A 17,907-nucleotide genomic window follows, 5' to 3' on the forward strand; every position below is an offset into this window, starting at 1 on the left:
AATTTATTATTTATACCCCACCCATCTGGCTGGGTTTCCCCAGCCACTCTGGGTGGCTCCCAACAGAATATTAAACAGAATAAAACTTCATACATTAAAAACGTCCCTAAACAGGGCTGCCTTCAGATGTCTTCTAAAAGTCAGATAGTTGTCTATTTCCTTGACATCTGACAGGAGGGCGTTCCACAGGGCGGGCGCCACCACCGAGAAGGCCCTCTGCCTGGTTCCCTGTAGCTCTGCTTCTCGTAGTGAGGGAACTGCCAGAAGGCCCTCGGCGCTGGACCTTAGTGTCTGGGCAGAACGATGGGGGTGGAGACGCTCCTTCAGGTATACTGGGTCGAGGCCGTTTAGGGCTTTAAAGGTCAACACCAACACTGAATTGTGCTCGGGAACGTACTGGGAGCCAATGTAGGTCTTTCAGGACCGGTGTTATATGGTCTCGGCGGCCGCTCCCAGTCACCAGTCTAGCTGCCACATTCTGGATTAGTTGTAGTTTCTGGGTCACCTTCAAAGGTAGCCCCATGCAGAGCGCACTGCAGTAGTCCAAGCGAGAGATAGCCAGAAATAGCCAGACCACTCTGGCGAGGCAGTTCATGGGCAGGTAGGGTCTCAGCCTGCATACCAGATGAAGCTGGTAGACAGCTGCCCTGGACATAGAATTGACCTGCACCTCCATGGACAACTGTGAGTCCAAAATGACTCCCAGGCTGCACACTTGGTCCTTCAGGGGCACAGTTACAGGACCAGGGATTCCTCTACACTTGCCCGCCTCCTGTGTCCCAAGAACAGTACTTCTATCTTGTCAGGATTCAACCTCAATCTGTTAGCCACCATCCATCCTCCAACCGCCTCCAGGCACTCACACAGGACCTTCACTGCCTTCATTGGTTCAAAAGAGAGGTAGAGCTGGGTATTATTTCAGGACCTGCATTTTGGGGCCCCTGAAATTCAGACCCTCCAAGTGTCCCTATTTTCCAGGGACAGTCTTGGATTTACAGAAGTCGTCCCAGTCAGATGGGCAGAGTATAAACAGTAACATTTGATGATGATGGTGATGATGATGATGGAATAGGATGTCTCTGTTTTCATCGGAGAGATGTTGGAAGCTTGGACTTTCATGTGGGCCCCTTTGCAACCAGCAACAAGGTCTGGGTAACCATTGTTATCTTTTTCAACAAGGTTTTTCACAACAGATCACCACACCTTTCCAATATCTCTGCTACTGACTCTCAAACTTTGGGATTGTTGAAATATGTACCATACCCTCCAACATTTATCCAGTGAAAATAGGGACCTCATGTTCCATCATCATCATCATTATTCCCCATCCATCTGACTGGGTTGTCCCCATCACTCTGGGGACAACATAATAAAACATTTTAAACTTCCCTATACAGGGCTGCCTTCAGAAGTCTTCTAAAGGTTGGGTAATCATCTCCTTGGCTTGTGGGTCACATAACTCCATACCCTCCAACATTTCTCTGATGAAAATAGGGACACCCCAAGGAAAAGTGGGGCATTCTGGGATCAAATCAGAAACTGGGACGGCTTCTCTACTGTTGAATATGGAGGTCTGGCTGGTAGAAATATGGATCCTGTTGGGCCGGAGCTTCTTCGAGATTTGGAGTTTAACATTAAAGACTATCAAAAAGACCGGCAGAGAGGAACTGAGAGAGAATTGAGAGCCTCGGATGTGAGATCGCCAGGCTAAACAGAATATTGGGACTGATGTTTTGTTGTTGGGGACTGAAACCGGGAAAAGGGTGGGTGGAGTTTGGGAATCCAAAGGGTATATAAATATAGTTAGTTTTATTTTTATTTTGTTTTGTTACTGGCATGGAAAGGGGGAAAGACGTGGAAGGGAAACTCTTGGTCGACCTTAGGAAAATGATGGGTAAAACTGAATAAGCTGAAATTGTTTTATTCTTAAAATGGTCTAAGTTATATGAAAATAAAGTGAGTAAATATAAATTAAGGAAATGGAAGAAAGAAGAAAAGTTAAATAATAAAATGATAGAATAAATTAAGTTAAAATGGAGAAGTAGACCAAGGATTTGTTGAACCAACAATTCAAATTGGAATACAGGAAGGGGAGGTGTGAGGAGGTCTGAGAAACAGGGTAAAAGAGAATAAGTATATGAACAATCAGGGGTTTTTAATTGTTCTTTTTAATATTTTTGATTTTTGTATTTTTCTTGGTTTTTGTTGTTTATTTTTGTGCTTGTTGTTATATGTTTTGTTCTTTATGAAAATGCTAATAAATATTCATTTAAAAGAAAGAAAGAAACTGGGACGGCTTCTGTAAATCTGGGACTGCCCCTGGAAAATAGGAACACTTGGAGGGCCTGGGATACGACATCCTTAGGGCTGCCGTACGTCCGGGTTTCCAGCTGGAAAATGGCGTCCAGGTGGATTTTCGGCAAAATGTCCTGGGAAACCTGGACATATGGCAAGGGAAGGTTTAATATATTTTTTAGAAAATCATTTAAAAATTCAAGTCAGAAACCAGGACAGCTTCTGTAAATCTGGGACTGTCTCTGGAAAATAGGAAAATTTGAAGGGTCTGCCTCTGTGCTGCTGACTCTCAAACTTTGGGATGGTTGAAATAGATGCAACAAAAAAAGAGTCAGTTTGCGCTGTGCAACTCAAATTGAGTCTACCAGACCCACAATTTTAAAGCAAGGTGGATTAAAGTCATTTATGGGACCCCTCGGGATTAGGGGCCAAGAAATGTGAGCTTTTTTAGTTTCTTTTTCCCCCTGTCTTTTTTTTCTTTTTTTGAGCTTCTTTAGTTTCATAGAGATCTGGCCCTGCATGGAGCAAAGCCTTTGACTAATAGGTTAGGAGGGTCTACCACTATGGCAAATGGCCTGAGGCCAGTCTTATTTCCCTGCATTTGCCTCCCGCCGTGTCATGCTTTTCTCATGAGCAAAGCCGCATCTGCACTATAATTTTGAAGCACTAACAGGCCACATTTGGCAGTCGTGGCTCCCCGCCACCCACCCAAAGGATTCTGGGAACTGTTGCTTCGTTAAGGGTGCTGGGAGTTGTGACGACACCCCTGCTCCCTTCACAGAGCTACAATTCCCAGCGTTCCCTCGGAAGAAGGAATGGCGGTGGTTGTTGTTGTTGTTTCCTAAACAGATTCAGGTATTGGCCAATTACTTATAATGCCATTTATTACAGCAACGTGCTCCAGCTGCCACCTGGCCAAAATGGCCGCCGGAATGGTTTCTAAACATTGGGAATTGCAGCTCCCAAGAATTTTTGGGAGAAGACATGACTGTTCAAAGCAATATAGTTGGGCTTTAAATGTATAGCGCAGATGTGTCTGTTCTTCAGATCTAGGCCTGGGCTAGGTCATTTTTTGCTTCCTCCCATTCTGGGTCAAGGTGCCTATAACCCAAGGCCAGCCAAGTCATTTTAACAGCTGAGGCACGTATCTAATAATAATAATAATAATAATAATAATAATAATAATAATAATAATAATAATTTATTATTTATACCCCGCCCATCTGGCTGGGCCTCCCCAGCCACTCTGGGCGGCTTCCATAGAAACCAAAAATACAGTAAAATATCACACGTTAAAAACTTCCCTGAACAGGGCTGCCTTAAGATGTCTTCTGAATGTCAGGTAGTTATTTATCGCTTTGACATCTGCTGGAAGGGCGTTCCACAGGGCGGGCGCCACTACCGAGAAGGCCCTCTGCCTGGTTCCCTGTAGCTTTGCTTCTCGCAATGAGGGAACCGCCAGAAGGCCCTCGGCGCTGGACCTCAGCGTCCGGGCAGAATGATGGGGGTGGAGATTCTCCTTCAGGTATACTGGACCGAGGCTGTGAGGATCTCATGAGTTCCTCACCTCCTCTCCGGCAGTAAAAATGCCCCAATAATAAATTAAGTAGTCAGCAATTTGCTGCCCTATCGTGCCAGCCAAAATCAGTTGCCTGAGGTGCCTGCCTCAGGTTGCCTAATGGTAGAGCCGGCCCTGTCAAGACCCCATCTTTCCTTAGCCTGCCTGCAACCATTTTTAATTTTAAAAATTGGGTTGCATTTGCCTCTACTTTCCTCTGGGAAGCTTAAGGCAGCCTTGGGATTTATATGAAGGGCGGGGTATAAATAAACGAAGCCAGTAAAACCAAAGTCCTCCTCTCTGTCACCCTTTTTAATCCTTGCAAGAGCCCTGTGAGGGAGGTTAGGGGAAAACATAGGCCACCCAGTGAGCTGTGTGGTTGAATGGAGATTTGAACTCGGAACTCCTCAGCCCTAGCCTGACAGTCCAACCACTATTCCATGCAGATGGCCTTGAGGGCCATACCCCTCGATATTCCACACAGAAGGAGATCTGGGGCATGTTTGTAACACACCCGTTCTCTCAGCCAAAGATTGCGGCCCAGCTTTTGCCCAACTTGTTCCTTACAGCTGAAAGCTTTCTTCCAAGCATTCTCTGCTGTGATAATTTCTCTTCCGTGGCCCAACCCTCCCGCCATTGATTTGAAAAGCCCAGAGAGCTGCAACCCTTTGGTTAACGACCTGCTTGGAAAACGTAATTGTCTTGCAGTCAGAAGCTACTTCAGCAGCTGCAGCGGGTGTGAATGGCAGGTTGCTGTAGGCATGGCATTTTAGGGTTTATGCTAATGTGTTCACCTGCATGTGCAACAGAGGCAAGATCCATTGCAATGGCACCCCATCAGAAGGAGGGCTCAGTTTCAATAGTGGAACCCAATAGGGTCCAATTCCCAGCATCTTCAGGTAGGACTGGGATTTGCAATATGTGTTATTGTTGGTCAGAGAATGTCATTGGCAGCCATGCAAATGTTAGAGATATTTCTGCATTGCAGAAGGTTGGACTAGATGATCCTCAGGGTCCCTTCCAACTCTGCAGTCCTATGATTCTATGAAATCCTATGCCAATCAGTGCACACAATGATGTGCTAGCTGGAACAATGGCCTGACTTGCTAGGCTAGGCTCCATTTACCGTACTTTTTGCACCATAACACTCACTTTTTTCCTCCTAGAAAATAAGGGGAAATGTCTGTGCGTGTTATGGAGCGAATGCCTGCGGGTGGCAGGGGGGATCTGCTGCAGTCGTGAGCAGAGGATCCATGGTTCCCCTTCCTTTCCTCCTCCGTGGTTACAAAGCATGGATCCACATGGATCCTCAGGATTTTTGCATTGGGCTACTCCAAACTCACTGTCAGATCACATGTCTGTGGCCACAGCATGAACCACAAAAATCATATATCCACTATTTCGTTTAGAATATTTTTTTCCTTGTTTTCCTCCTCTAAAAACTATGTGCGTGTTATGGTCTGGTGCGTGTTATAGAGCGAAAAATACGGTAATTTACTCTTTTATTCGTAACAATGAGGACTGGTGTCTTACTTTAGTTTTAGGCGTGGAGCTACAACTCTATGGCATATCTCATGCTCTGCCTGCAGAATGTCCCAGGTTCAATCCCCGACATATCCAGACAGGGCTTGAAAAGACTGTCTGGAACCTGGGACAGCTGCTGCCAGTCAAGGTTGGCAACACTGAATTAGATCCATGGCCTTATTCAGTAGAAGACAGCTTCTTAAGTTCTGAGATTTGCCCTGGAGAGAGTTGGATGTTGAAGAACGGCTGCAAGGCAATAGCAATGAGGAGGCTAACCAAGAACAAAGCAGTCCCACAGGAGGCAAAATCAGGAAATGGAGATTTGCCTGGGGCTGGTTAATACAGCAGCATAAATGGGAAAAGTCATGAGTTGTCCAGACTCCAACTCCAATCAGCCCCTACCAGCACAACCAATAATCAGGAATGGTGGGAGTTGTATTCCAGCCAGATCCAGCCAAAGGGTCCCCATCCTTGGTAGAAACTTCCCTTGGGAACAAATACAACTGCATTGGGGGTGTCCCCACTTATCCGGTTTCCAAAGTCTCCAGTCAGCTGCTGAGAAGGGCATGAGAAAGTTTCCCTTTCCTCATACGCAGGTGGTAAACCCAACTGTCTACTCCCGTAGTTGACAGTTGTCCCACTGTGAGTCTATACACGGCCGCCCTAGAAATCCAAACGATTTGACTTCCCCTTTGAGATTTCAGTATACATTTTGGTGTAAAAGAAGTGGTGCTTATTCCTTAGAGCAATACTAGTTTTTCTTCTAGGCCAAGAGTGGGGAACCTTGGGCTTCCCAGAATGGTCAGTGGTGATGAGAGTTGCAAGCCAGCAACATCTGGGTTGGCCAAAGCATCCCCACACCAGCTTTAGGTCAGGATGGTCCACTACATCGTCTCCCTACTAGTGGACCTCCAGAGATGTCACTGGACTCTGAACTCCCACCTGTGCCAGGTAGCACTGCCAGTGGCAGAGACTGTTGTTGTCCAGGAACACCAGGTCAGAGAAGTCTGGTGTTCTCTTGATCCTTCCTTCCTTCCTTCCTTCCTTCCTTCCTTCCTTCCTTCCTTCCTTCCTTCCTTCCGCCCACTAAAACTGTGGGCTCCAATGTTGTTCAAAACAGTGGTGCTGGGAGAAGGGGGTCTAAACCTTCCTGCCATGGCATTTACACTATCAGGCTCCCCCCACCCAAACTGCTAGGACCCCAAGCAGAAAAGGGTACTGATATTGTGCCTACAAACACCCCCCACCTCCGCTGCTGATAGTTGCAGGAGCTCACAGCAGCTTCAGCAGGTGGGTGGGTGAGTGATTCTGATCGGAAAGTCAGTGCAGGGAGATAGTATCAACCCCCATCACCAGCGCCACTTTTCTCATTGAGACTGGAGTCTCCCTGACTGCTTTTCGATTGTATGCATGTGGGGAAGAGAAGGTGGTGGGGGGGGGGGAGGACCAGTGCCAGGAGATCCAATAAGATGGGGAATCTCAGGCCTGATGGCTGATTGTAGCCCTCCACCCTCCCTTCTCTCCTGCCCTTGGGGTTCTGCCAAGGGCTTTTGTCTGGCTGGGCTGTGTCAAAATAATGCGTCCTGATTGCCTGGACAGGGGATGCAGAGGTGTATGTGTGGATATATAGAAACTTAGGGCCTTTGGGTAGCAGCTAGCCAGCTGTGCGAAGGTAAGAGTTGCATTTGTTGCTTCACCTACTTTTGCCTGTAGCCACACTTACTTTTGCATTTGGCCCTGACCACAACTCTATTTGGTCCTTGACCGCTCTGCGCCCGCCCCGCCCCCCGCAAGCTGGAAAAGTGACCTCACCTGTGAGCTTAAGATATTAGGTCCCTTTCCTTCCTCTCCCTTGAGTTCTAAATCTGGCTGGCTTCAAGTTTTGCAAAACGTTTTGCAGTCCTCACCATCACCTCTCTGGGATGCATCCGACCTGCCGCACGACTGCTATAGGAAGTAGGATTGGATGCCTTTGACCACAAGGGGAAGTAGGAAGACTCTGGGTTCATAGACTCATAGAATTGTAAAGTAGGAAGGGACCATCTAATCCAGCCTTTCTCAACGGATGGGTCCCCAGATGTTGTTGAACTACAACTCCCATCACCCCTAGCTAGCAAGGCCAGAGCTCAGGGATGATGGGAGTTGTAGTCCAACAACATCTGAGGACCCACAGGTTGAGAACTGCTGAGCAGTGGAGGAATATGCAGGGACCGAACCTGCGACCTTGGTGTTATCAGCACCATGTTCTAACCAATAGAGCTTTTGTACCTAAACTTTATGGTTTTGCTATTCTCCTGTTTTGAAACTTGACACTGCTCCTGTTTCCATGTTCTCAGCCCACATGGCTCATGTGCCAGACATCTGGTGGCTGAGATCTCCAGTTCCTATAGAACTGGAATCGGGATGCCTGCAGCAGCCCACCAACCCCCTGCTTTCGTTCCGTGGTTTCTTTGGATCGTAGGCTCATGTTCCACAGATTGCATCATTTTCACATGCGTTACTCTGAAAAGTACCTTGTGCTTTGCTGCTGTAGCAAACCATCATTATTACATTAAATCATGAGAGTCGTGTGGTATAGTGACTATAGTGGCACTTGTGCTCTGCTGACCACATGTATAGGTGATTGCAATGTGCTCAGCCTTCGAAAACAGTCTGGAAGTAGCTGCAGCTAGGGCAGAACTGCAGCAACTATGATGTTAAGTGAAGGTCCTGCACTACTAGCTCGCAGATTCAAGGATCTGGTAATGATTTATAAAGCCCAAAATGGCTTAGGGCCCAACTATCCACAGGAACGCCCACCCAAAACCAGCTGACCCATTCCGTAAGATAATAATAATTTTTTATTTATATGCTGCCTATCCGAGTGGGTTGCCCCAGTCACTCTGGGCGGCTTCCAGCAAAATATTCAAAAACACAATAAAACATCAAACATTAAAAAACTTCCCAGGTGTCTTCTAAAAGTCAGAAAGCTGTTTATATGCTTGACATCTGACGGGAGGGTATTCCACAAGGCAGGCACCACTACTGAGAAAACCCTCTGCCTCATTCCCTGTAACGTCACTTCTTGCAGTGATGGGACCGCCAGAAGGCCTTCAGAGCTGGACCTCCGTGTCCAGAACAATAAGGGACACTCTGCTCATGATTCTCTCAAGCAGAGCCAGCCCACTGATGAGGTGGGGTGAAGCACCTGGCTCAGGCGGTGGAAGTTCCAAGAGGCGGTGCCCTGCCACTACCGGAACACCTCCTTCTCACCAGCAGGAAGAAGGCTTTCCTGTGCTCAACATTGCTGGTCATCTTCCCCCACCCCTGGGGCAGAGGAGATGAGTGGCAATGCCTTGTGGAACACCCTGGTTCTCACTGAGTTTGTCAAGGGTGGGCATGGCAATAGTGGCAGAAGTGGTGGTACAGGGTGTGGTGGCAGGAGGGGACAGGAAGTGGAATATTCCTGCCTCAGGAGTCGAAACAGGCCGAGCCGCCCGTGCTCTTAAGGATCATTGGGCCATGTGTTTTCTGTGGTCTCCAGCTCAAGTTGACACCGGTCCCTTTTGCTGTTGGGATTTAGACATCAACTGAAGATATTTTCGTTTACCCAGGGATGCACCGATTTGTCCATTCCAGTTTCTCTTGCTTTTTTTCCAATCTTCTTCACATTTCCACACCAACTTGTGATTTTTGTTCAGAAGTCCTCGCAAAAATATTGTCAGTATTTGAGTTTATATTTATCCCAATATACACATTTGGTATTCAATTTTGCCTACCATGCACATTTTCCGCAAGCCGTGCTACTTAATATCATTCGTTTTTGCATTACATTGCCACAGTGCACCTTTACATTAAAAACTTCCCTAAACAGGGCTGCCTTCGAATGTCTTCTAAAAGTTGGATAGTTATTTATCTCCTTGACATCTGATGTGAGGGCATTCCACAGGGCGGGTGCCACTACCAAGAAGGCCTTCTTCCTGGTTCCCTGTAACTTCACTTCTTGCAGTGAGGGAACAACCAGAAGGCCCTCGTGGCTGGACCTTAGTGTCTGGGCTGAACAATGGGGGTGGAGGCACTCCTTCGGGTACATGGGACCATGTATGGTTGAGGAACTGCAAATGAGGCAGGTTCGGCTTAAAATGCAAAGTGAATTTGAGAGCTAATAATAATAATAATAATAATAATAATTTATTATTTATACCCCGCCCATCTGGCTGGGCCTCCCCAGCAACTCTGGGCGGCTTCCATAAAAACCAAAAATACAGTAAAATATCACACGTTAAAAACTTCCCTGAACAGGGCTGCCTTAAGATGTCTTCTGAATGTCAGGTAGTTGTTTATCGCTTTGACATCTGCTGGAAGGGCGTTCCACAGGGCGGGCGCCACTACCGAGAAGGCCCTCTGCCTGGTTCCCTGTAGCTTTGCTTCTCGCAATGAGGGAACCACCAGAAGGCCCTCAGCGCTGGACCTCAGCGTCCGGGCAGAATGATGGGGGTGGAGACGCTCCTTCAGGTATACTGGACCGAGGCCGTTTAGGGCTTTCAAGGTCAGCACCAACACTTTGAATTGTGCTCGGAAACGTACTGGGAGCCAATGTAGGTCTTTCAAGACCGGTGTTATATGGTCTCGGCGGCTGCTCCCAGTCACCAGTCTGGCTGCTGCATTCTGGATTAGTTGTAGTTAGCGAGTCACCTTCAAAGGTAGCCCCACGTAGAGTGCATTGCAGTAGTCCAAGCAGGAGATAACCAGAGCATGCACCACTCTGGCGAGACAGTCCGCGGGCAGGCAGGGTCTCAGCCTGCGTACCAGGTGGAGCTGGTAAACAGCTGCCCTGGACACAGATTTGACCTGTGCCTCCATGGACAGCTGTGAGTCCAAAATGACTCCCAGGCTGCGCACCTGGTCCTTCAGGGGCACAGTTACCCCATTCAGGACCAGGGAATCCTCCACACCTGCCCGCCTCCTGTCCCCCAAAAACAGTACTTCTGTCTTGTCAGGATTCAACCTCAATCTCAATGATGGGTTTCAGTGGCTAGAGGTATGGGCTAGGTCCTCTGCAACCAGGGTTCAAATCCCCACTCATTTATGAAGCTCGCTGGGTGAGCCTCGTAGCCTAACCTACCTCACGGGGTTGGGGAGAGGGAATAAAAAATCTGCTGCCCCCTTGAGTAAAGCCAGCTTGGATGGCTTTAAATCAGGACAAGAAAAACTCACAGAGGATAATGCTATCAATGGCTACTAGTCTTGATGGCTAAGCTTTGCCTCCACAGTCGGACGCAGAAATGCTTCTGAATGCCAGTGGCTGGAAGCCACAGGGGGAGAGGGTGTTGCTCTTCTGCTTGAATCCTGCTTGCACAATTCCCACAGGCGTCACTTTGGCCACTGTGAGAACAGGATGCTGTCCTATATAGGCTACTGGCCTGATTCAGCACACTCTTCTTACGTTGTCAGATGGGACAGAACTCGAATAAATGAATAAATTTTGTTGTTGTTTAGTTGTTTAGTCGTGTCCGACTCTTCGTGGCCCCCTGGACCAGAGCACGCCAGGCACTCCTGTCTTCCACTGCCTCCCGCAGTTTGCTCAAACTCATGCTGGGAGCTTCGAGAACACTGTCCAACCATCTTGTCCTCTGTCGTCCCCTTCTCCTTGTGCTCTCCATCTTTCCCAACATCAGGGTCTTTTCCAGGGAGTCTTCTCTTGGAGCCTCAGCTTCAGGATCTGTCCTTCCAGTGAGCACTCAGGGCTGATTTCCTTCAGAATGGATGTTTGATCTTCTTGCAGTCCATGATTATTATTTTATAAATATTGTGATTTTGCATGTGTGCTTATTTACCGGGACATTTTGCTGTTTATCTTGAGCTGTGCTCTTAGGAGGGTGGGTGATGAATAAATGTAATAAACAAACAGAAGGGCTGATGAGGGTTGGAGAGAGAGCCGGGTTCCAGTTCCTTCTCACCAGGGGTGTAGCTAGCTGCTCTGGCAGCCAGAGCAGCCGGGGCAGGGGGAGATCTGCGGGCGGGGGGGGGCGATCTGTTCACGGGGGCAGCGAGGGAATCTGCCCAGGGGGGCAGTGCAGCGAGCTGACCATTGAGTCCGCCTGGCAGACGCAAGCCCCATGCTGCTGTTTAGGGCAGCGCAGGGCCCCAAGCCACTGTGTCACTCCCAGAAGAGAAGTGTGGCTCGGGCACACTGCAGGCCAGGCCCCGCGGTAAGTGCCGCCCCCTGCGGCGTGCCATTTTGTCACTTCCTCAGGGATGACACCTGGGGTGGGCCTCACCCCACCCCACCCCTTCCTACGCCCCTGCTTCTCACTCAGTGACCATGTGCCAAACACTTTTTCTCACCCTGTTGCAGCCTTCCACAACCTGGTACACTCTGGATGTTTTTGGACTACAACACCCACCTCTCCAACACAGAACGCCTATGTTCCGGCTGTGGCTGATGGGATTTGTAGTCTTTAAAATGCCTGGCAAGGGTTCCAGTTTGGGGAACGCCTGACTTGAGGTACCTTACAGTGTTGTTGTATGACTAGAAACAGGAAGGTGGGGTCATCAGTTTCTTTGCAGGAAGCCGAAGGCTCAGAAACAATTACTTTGATCGTTGCACGAAAGTTAGAAGCCGGACAGATTTTGTGGGAGCTTTCTGGGAAAGCTGGGTGCACTGCCAGTGAACAGACGGACCCTGTTCTGGCTAGTGTGTTGCAGCTGCCACTTTTGGGGGCACCAGAGGGAACTGGGCACTTGGGTTTCTGCACTCTGAATTACAACCCCCCCCCGGGGGGAAACGATGTGAGGAGGGCAACCCCCTCTGCTCTGTGTGGGTCATAGTAGGAAATGGCCAGAATGGTTGAAGGCTATTCCTCCTCAGTCGGTAGAGCATGAGACTCTTAGGTTGTGGGTTCGAGCCCCACATTGGACCAAAGATTCCTGCATTGCCGGGGGGGGCGCACTAGATAACCCTGGGGGTCCCTTCCAGCTCTGTGCTTTCAACCTCTGTCGTTCAGTCCTTCCTGATGCCCAGCAGCCAGAAATCAGGTGCCCTCGGCTCTCATTTGCCAGCGGGCTGCGCGCATGACTCCCCCCCCCACCACCACCACGCAGGGACCCCCACCCCCCAAAAGCTCCCCACTCCTCCGCCTGCTGTGTCAGTCTCTGCCTGGGCTGCAGCTGCGCGCAGTTAGGAGAATCTCCCGGTGTGGAGGGACGAGGATGCCTCCCTCTCCCCCAGGCCCCTTCCCTCCCCCATTTTGGTCCTCCCTCTCCCCCATCGCAACCCCCCCTCCCCAACGCACACTCCCACGCAGCTCCCACCTCCCTAAGCCAGACCTCTCTCATTCAAGCTTTCACACCGCTCTGCTCATTCAACCGCCGTGGCTTTGTTGTGCATGCCTGGGATTACATTTCAGAGAGGAGGGATGGCTGTAGCCAAATTAGACTGATGGAGGGCAACCCCCCCTTCCCAAAAAAACCCCCAACCTTCCTCCTCCTTTTTAAAAATTCCTCCTACTCTTCTTTTTTGCCTCCCCTTCCTTACTGCGGAGGGTGTTTCCTTCTCTCTCTCCCATTTCATATTTTAAATCTGTAGCTTTTCTTGACCCTGCGTGATGGCGCTTTTATGCTTCGTAGGCTGCCTCTGTTTCTGATTGCTATTCCTGGCACACACACACGCACACACACGGATCACAAACATCACACACCGGCGACAAGGCTGCCACCCACTCACAACACAAAACAGGAGGGGGGGGGGGAGAGAGAGGAAAAATCTGCCACCGCTGGTCCCTCAATCTCCTTGGACATCCTGATGTCTTTATAGTGCCACCGAGAGAGAGACCCTGAAACCACTCCCTCCGTATCCTCTCCCCTCCTCTCCCCCCACCTCTCCCTCATCTCCATCAGCACAACCTCCCCCCACCCTTTTAGCAGCCTGCAGCCAACCAATCAGCCCCCCCCCACGACACACACACAGCCGTGCTTGCCCTCCCTTCCTCTTCCACACACATGTTCACCATTCCTACCCCTGGCATTAAATTTTCAAACTGCAGGCTACGGGGCCGTTCCTAATTACCTCCTATCCCCTAGTGGTCTATGAATAATGACTACTGAAGGAGCTCAAAGAGGTTGCTAAGAAGAGAGAGAGAGAGAGAGAAAGGGGAAACAAAAAAATAAAAACAACAAAAAAGAATTGTGCTATATACATATTTTTCTCCCCACGTTTTTCCCCCCTCCTAAAGGATCTAAATCTGTGACCACTCTGCTCTGGGAGGACGGCAAGGGAAAAGAGCGAGGGAGCGCCAAAGAGGAGACGGAAGAGAAGAAGAGGAGAGCTTGCAGGTAGGGCGAAAGGAGATCTTTCTTTGGGGTGCTTTGATGTCTCCTTGGTGGGGGGCTGCACGCTGGTCGCTCATTCATCAGCTCCCTTCGCTTTCTTTCCCACCCAGCCCCTGTCCCCTGCCCTCCCTCTCCCCTTGGTTTTATGTTTCTTGCTTACGCCATTTGTGCTTTGGAGAGATTGGGGGGGGGGGAGTGCTTCAGAGACAGCCGCGTTGGTCTTTCGGCTTTGGCAGAGTTGGTGAGTGTGCATTGTCTCCCCTCCAAGTGGATTGTTTGAAAAGGGCTTCTGGATTTTCCTTGCAGAATTCCGAGCAAGCTGCATTCCTTCCTTCCTTCCTTCTTTCCTTTCGTGTGTTCGCTTGTTCTTTCTAAATCTGGTTGGACGCACAAGTGCAGGCGTGAAAAAGAAGTTTGGTTTTGGGGAGGGATGCTTCTTTTCTTATGCAGGGTTGGGGGAGATGTTTGGTGTCTCTGGAGAGTGGCTTTTAAAAAAAAACATGGAAGTTCAAAGAATGCTAAATTGGTGGCGAGGCTGAGATTGAAGGTTATTTTGGATGATGCCTTCGTAAGGTCTCAGTAAAGTTGTCGGATGGAGACCCAGCATCCCATTATCTCTCGCCAGTGTTTCCATGCGTGGCTTTGATCGATGTGTTTCCCCATTGGTTCCTTTTCCCAGAGAATCAGTCTCTCCTCTGAGCTAGGAAGACCATAAATTGTAGCTAGCATTTGTACTGTACAGCTGTGATGGTTCATTTGGAAATCCCCCCAGGGCGGGGGGGGCATGCTGGGAGAGAGAGAGAGAGAGAGATTTTCTCGAGGTCTCCCTGGGGTTCTCTTTTTCCCATGACAAATGCCTTGCCCCCTCCCGACACAAACCGCCCACTGACACGATTATTATTTTTTAATAAATAAACGGGCTCTCCAGAGCCTCAAGGAAGCGTCGCCAGCCTACAAAAGAGCCTCCGTGATCTTCCTTCCTTTTTTCTTTTTCTGCTGCTGTTGCTGTTGCAGAAAACGAAAAGGAAGAAACTGGAAATGTATGCAGGGTGTTGAAGTATTGTTGCAGGAGGAGAGCTGGGAATCGGCTAGAGCCAAACTGCCAGCCAGCCAGCCTATGACATAGCAGCAGGATGCCGTCCACCCTCTGCCATTGAAGAGCTACTCAGAGCAGGCAATTGTGTGCGTTTGGCGCAGGTGTGGTGGCCGAGATCCACAAAAAGCCTCCACTCCAGAGCAACCCTATTAAAACCAACAAAGCGAGGCGACCCGGATGGGAGCAGATAGGTTTGTTGCACCTGTGTCGCTGTGTGCGGATGGGCGCATCAGTGCGCTTGGAATTCACCGTGCAAATATTGAACCTTTTTCTAAAACAAAACAAAAATGTAAATCCATCGATGGAAAGGCGCAGAAAATGCACCGTTCAGGGAGGCAGCAAGGAGAAGGTGCGGGACGAAACTTTGTGGCATGCACAAATCGTCGCAATGGTGGGTTTGTGACAAAGGAGACAGGTGGGCAGGTTTCAGAATGAGGAGAGGAAGGCAGAGCTGCAGTGTTTGGCGTAGTGGACAGACTGCTGTTTGTAGGCCAGCTGTGTGCAGTTAGGTGGGGGGAAAGGCTCTTTGCTCCAGGTTTAGCCCAGCAGCAGCCTCTTTTTAATAGCAGTCAGACAGATGCCTCCAGGAAGCCCACAAGGCAGGGATCACACAAGTGGCCTTTCTTGGTTGTTTTGACCTCAGCCCCCGGGGTTCAGAGATAGACTGCCTCTGAATATGGCAGTTCCATCTCTTGCTATCAAGGTTAATAGCTGCCTCCTGCTATTGTGTTTCAGATTGCATGTGGTTATTCTTCAGGGAGTATATAATTTCTGAGTGCTGCAAGGCATGGAAAAAGTAAAGTCCACAACCGCTCTGAAAGCACACTGTTTGTTTTCGGTTTGTTTGAGGGGTGGGTTTGTTTTCGTCTTTTGCAATTTAATCGTGGATATACTGGCCTTTGGACCTTAAATTGAACCTACCCTTTCTCATTTAAACCCAAAACAGCCTCTGACTTTAGACCTGGGGCCGAAAAGATGCAAATCTCTTGCTAAATCCCTGCCAAGCCGCAAAACAGGATGTCACAGTTTTAATATTATGCAGTTAGATAGGTTTAAAAATCTCGCCGATATCTCTTACTTCAGGGAGCTCATGGGTAACATACGTGCATACTGGGTCAGTCCATGTTGAGCTTCACAACGACCCTGTCAGGTAGGTTAGGCTGTAAGAGCAAGAAACAGACAGGCCCAAGGCTACTCAACCGAATTTCACGGAGTGAGGATCTGAACCCAAGGAGCGCAATTCAGTTTGCTATGGCTGCTACAATGGCTTTGGCAAAAAAGAAAACCTTTTTGTAGCTCTACCTGGAACAGCTAGAGGATCGAACCTGTGACCTTCTGCATGCAAGAAACATGCTCCACCACTGAGCTACAGCCCTTCCCTGACGTATTGTAACTGCATATGTTGATGGTGTTCGTCGTCCATAACTCTGGGAGGCTGTTGAGCATCACAGGCTCCAGATTCCACCCTTGTGGCATAAACCCCAGTTCCATATTGTTTGCCCTAAAATGGAATCCCCCCCAACCCGCTCTCCCCGTTTATTTATTTTAATGACGTTGTTTGTTGTTGTTTCGTAGGGAAGCAGAAGTCCAGAACGGCAGGGGAGGCGGGGAGAGGACTGTGGGGGCGGAGAGTCGATTTAAATTGGGCTTAATGGATTCCCAAGGCAGCTTTTCGAGATGAAAGTCAAAATAAGACTGAATCTCAGCAGACCCGTCTCTTGCATTAAAGATGCTGCTCGCCTCATCTTAGCTCCTCTTCTCTCCCCCTTCCTCCTTTTCTTCTTTTTAAAGGGGGAAGAGGGAGGGGGGGGAGATTTCTGTGTTATGTGCACAGACGACAGAGTGGAGTTTTCTAGTCTTATAATGAGGACCCTAATTGAAGAGCGTAACCCTCGTGGGATCTGCATTCACTGACGGCTGTGTTTCTCACTCCTACTGGACTGTGGCTTTCTGTCTGGGGCGGAGCAGGCCGGTGGTCAGTGTGCAAGACTCAAAAGGTACGGGGGTTTAAACAGTGCTATCTCTATTATTGTTATTTAACGCACATCTGTCCCGGCTCTCTCCCAAATTGGGATTCAAGGCAGGTGGTTTAAAATTTAAAAAATGCAAGGTAACGCAAACAAGCTAGTGAACAAACCATAATTCAAAGGCATCACTGCACATTTAAAACCCAGTTTGACCTGACAGCGAGTCTGCACCTTAGTTTCCAAAGGCGTCTCTGAACGGGAGAGTCCTAGCTAGCTGGCGGAAGGATCACGGAGAAGGAACCGGTCTAGCCTCTCTTGGGAGGGAATCCCACCATCTGGGGGTAGCCAAAAAAAAAGCTGCCTCTCGTGTCACCACCAAGCATGGCTCTCATGTTGATGGGACTTAGAGAAGGCCTTAAATGGCAATACCTGAAGGACCACATCTCCCCATATAAACCAGACCATACTCTGCGTTCATCACCTGAGGACCTTCTTCGTGTGCCTCCTCCCTGTGACGTCCAGAGGGCGGCGACACAAGAACAGGGCCTTCTGTGCAGTGGCTCCCCGTTTGTGGAATGCTGGCCCCAGAGAGGCTCGTCTGGTGCCTTCCTTATATATATATTTTAGGGGCCAGGCAAAAACGTTCCTCTTCAACCAGGCCTTTGACTGATTAATATTCTACAGCCTTTTAAGTATGTTTGTGTGTGAGGGGGTAGGGGGTGTTATTGTTTTGTTGTTTCTGGTTTAACAATTTATTTGTGCTTTTAACCTTATATTTTTATCTTGTGAACCACCCTGATATCTTTTGATGAAGGGCAGTATGTAAATTTAATAATAAATAAATAAATAAATACAGTAAGGTGAGCGATCGCCTGAGGATTGTAGCACCTGGGCAGGTTTGTGTAGGGAGATACGATCTTTCAGGTCAGACACATTATGAAATGAGGCAGGCAGGCAAGCAACAACAACATGTGTGCTCTGCATATGCAGACCAGAAATTGTTTGCTTTGCCTTAACAATGTAAGAAGCCCCCTCTGGCCTCTCAGTCCTCCACTCCATAGCCTCTCTTTTGATACACACCCAGTTCTGCTGGATCGGTGAGATCCTGCGGGAGGCATTTGGTTCCTGGGGGGAAGGTGCCTGTGAGGGTCCTGGGT

The 17,907-nt window shown here is 48.9% G+C and overlaps 1 protein-coding gene across 2 annotated transcripts in view; it reads left to right on the forward strand.

The window, feature by feature from the left end:
• The window catches only part of RAI1 (retinoic acid induced 1), a 217,599-nt gene that overhangs the window by 60,568 nt on the left and 139,124 nt on the right, over nucleotides 1-17,907 (forward strand). The window contains exons 1-2 of one of the 2 annotated variants that reach the window (XM_083474673.1): nucleotides 3,034-3,150; nucleotides 13,591-13,690. The gene's annotated coding sequence lies outside the window, so the exon portion shown is untranslated. Of the gene's footprint in view, nucleotides 1-3,033; nucleotides 3,151-13,590; nucleotides 13,691-17,907 lie in introns of those variants that run through there. The other variant, XM_083474672.1, reaches the window with a different exon arrangement.

This window comes from Podarcis liolepis (assembly GCF_965112155.1).
Source record: "Podarcis liolepis genome assembly, chromosome: 14".
Taxonomy (NCBI): domain Eukaryota; kingdom Metazoa; phylum Chordata; class Lepidosauria; order Squamata; family Lacertidae; genus Podarcis; species Podarcis liolepis.